Source organism: Humulus lupulus, chromosome X, assembly GCF_963169125.1.
Source record: "Humulus lupulus chromosome X, drHumLupu1.1, whole genome shotgun sequence".
In the NCBI taxonomy this organism is placed as follows: Eukaryota; Viridiplantae; Streptophyta; class Magnoliopsida; order Rosales; family Cannabaceae; genus Humulus; species Humulus lupulus.
Genome location: NC_084802.1, coordinates 6,173,804 through 6,176,574, shown reverse-complemented (window position 1 = coordinate 6,176,574; position 2,771 = coordinate 6,173,804).

Here is a 2,771-nt window from a genome sequence, read left to right as displayed (position 1 = left end):
CTAACAGGCTAATTTAATGAAACACGGAGAGATTCACTCCGCTTTTACTGCATTATTTATCCCTTTGTTCAAAGCTGCGTTTTAACAAGTGACCACGCGGTCCGGAGACGTCCGGACCCCACGCTCACTTGGGGGGGTATACATGGCTAAGGCATAGTCATACGCCCCTTGAACAAAACATACACAGAACACACTTATGTGCTAGCATTTTTTAAATTGTTAAGCTTAGGTTAATTTGTTGCCATAAACATACTTGCATTACGTGTCATGTGCGCATTATGTGTTTATGTGAAAATTGCCATTGAAATGTCTGCCATTATGCATCATGAAAATTATAACCTATGTAGCCCAGCGATGAACAGGACTGGGGGTTGGGGCACATTCAGAGAGCTACGCCGAAACACCCCCAACTTCCGGGCAAGTCCTTCAAAAAATATTCCGCAACCGCTGTAACGCTTTGCTTCGCAAGCTCCAGCTCCGGGTCTCACAAGGCGAAAGATGACAAGATCCGCGACCGCTGTAAGCTTTGCTTCGCAGGCTTCAGCTCCGGGTCTAACAAAATAATGCATGGCGAGCTCCTCGACCACTGCAAGCTTCGCTTCGCAAGCTCCAGTTCTGGGAACAGATATAATCGATCCCCCAATGACAGCAGGCCTTGCTTACCAAAGCCCCTGCTCCAGGATCACACATGGTAGGCGTGATGGTTTCCCCGACCGCAACGAACCTTGCCTCGCAAGGCTTTATGCCAAGTCCCTGAAGTCGGCCACCGTGAGGTCCGCAACGATAGTTAATTTTGCTTCGCAAAAACCTAGTCCTAAGTCTAAGCGACGCTCACCAAAAGAACTCCCGTTCCAGCACCATCCCGCGAAAGCGTATTAAGTGTTTGCCTCGCAAGCTTTGTGAAAATCGCGATGGGGAGATAAGACGGATCACCATAGCCAACCCAGCGAACGGTACAACTACAAGTCCCGGGATTGGCTATTTACCTTAGGAAGGCTGAGTACGATGAAAGAGGGAGTCTGGCCATTGGAACCAAGAATCCTCTGCAACCTAGAAACTACGTGGGAAAGGACATAAGCCGTTGGAGCTTCAAGTTAGAAACGCATAGGTTCTGGCCGTTGGAACCAAAACCTCATGCGCCCCTACTGCAGTTTCTGTCGTATAAAAGTATCTACTCTAAGCGCAAAATTAAACAAGGAACTCAGCAGAAAAAGAATGAAGAAATTATTATAATGAAGGCCCTGCGGACCGGGCATCTGTAATGTTCCCGTAATTAAAAAGAATACAGGGAGCTTCGTCCCACAGGAAAATAAAGGAAAACATAAAAAATAATTAAAAATAAGGCCCCTTCAAGCATTGGGGGTGGCAGCGATATCCACGTCCAAGGCCTCGAGGTCAGCGGTTTCAACTGGGGCTGGCGGAGTCGGCTCATTGGAAGGCGGAACTTCATCACGGGCAGGTTCAGAGGTCCCCGCCTCTCCGGGATCTCCTGCCTTAGGGGCTCCAGCAGGTTCGTCAATGTTGTAAGTTTGGACGTACACCTCTGGGCCTTGATCCCACACCTGTAGCTTCTCCCTCATGGCGTCGGCATCCTCTCCCAGATAGCCTAGTACCTCCGGGTTCATTTTCCAGAGTTGATGCATGAGGACCACGTGCGATATATTAATCGTCCTGTTCAGTACCACCTCGGCATCCTCCTTCTCCTTCAAGCGCTCCGCCTCGGAGGTTGCCAGCTTTGCCTCCGCGACAGCTAATTGAGCTTTCAGTTTTTCCATCTCGGCCTTGGATGCATCCCGCTCTCCCTTAAGAGAATCAATCTCCTTGCGCTGCGCCTTATTTTGGTTCAGCACGGATTGCTTCTCGGTCACATGCCCCCTGGCGGTGAATTGCAAGGCTTCGATCTCTTTATCCTTCTCGGCGAGCCCCAACTCCAGCATAGACACGAGATCGCTGCTCCTCTTATGAAATTGCTCCTCCTCATGCAGCTTATTCTGAAGAGTGGCATATTCCTCTTGCCGCTTAAGGAGGAGATCATTTTTCGATTGCAAGCGGGCTTCCAAGGTATCCTTCTCCCCCCTGGCCTGGGATAGCTCTTCCTGGAGCTTAGAGTTTGTGACCTTCAAGTCATCCAACTGCTGCTTGAACTCCTTCTCCGCGCTGGCCCGGTACTCTTGATATTTGGCAAGATATTTCTTCTCCGCCTCTTCCTCAGCCTTGCGCCGAGCCTGGTTAATCTTCTCCGCAGCCTCCCCCTTTATGCTCTCGACCTGTTGGGACAGATTCTGCTTCTCCGCCTCCAAGGCCTGGTGAGCCACCTGGCTCTCCTCCAGCTGAACCAGAACTGCACCCACCTCCCGGAACGAGCGTTCCGCGATGAGAGAGGCCTGCAAGGAAAGACAACAGAATGAGTTAAGCAGAACCAAATGTGCTAAGATAGATGATCCCAAAACACAACAACTGACGGCTTACCCCGGACAATTGCTGCTTCACGGCATGTGTCAGCAACAGCGGATCCTTACTGCTACTGATGGCCCATTTCTCATAATTGAGCTCGCACAAGCTCAGGGCCATGTCCTCCATCATCTCCGCTCCGAACGGCGCCAATGCATGTCCGAGCCTAGGCACCAGCCTCTTCCCCAAGGCCGGGCCATCCAAAACTGCTCCGGCCGGGTGAAGGGATCTCACCCCTTCGGCCAGCTCAGCTCTCTTCACGGCAGATAGGTTGTCTGCCCTTCCCTGAACAACAGCCTTCTCAGCCTCCAACCGCCTCT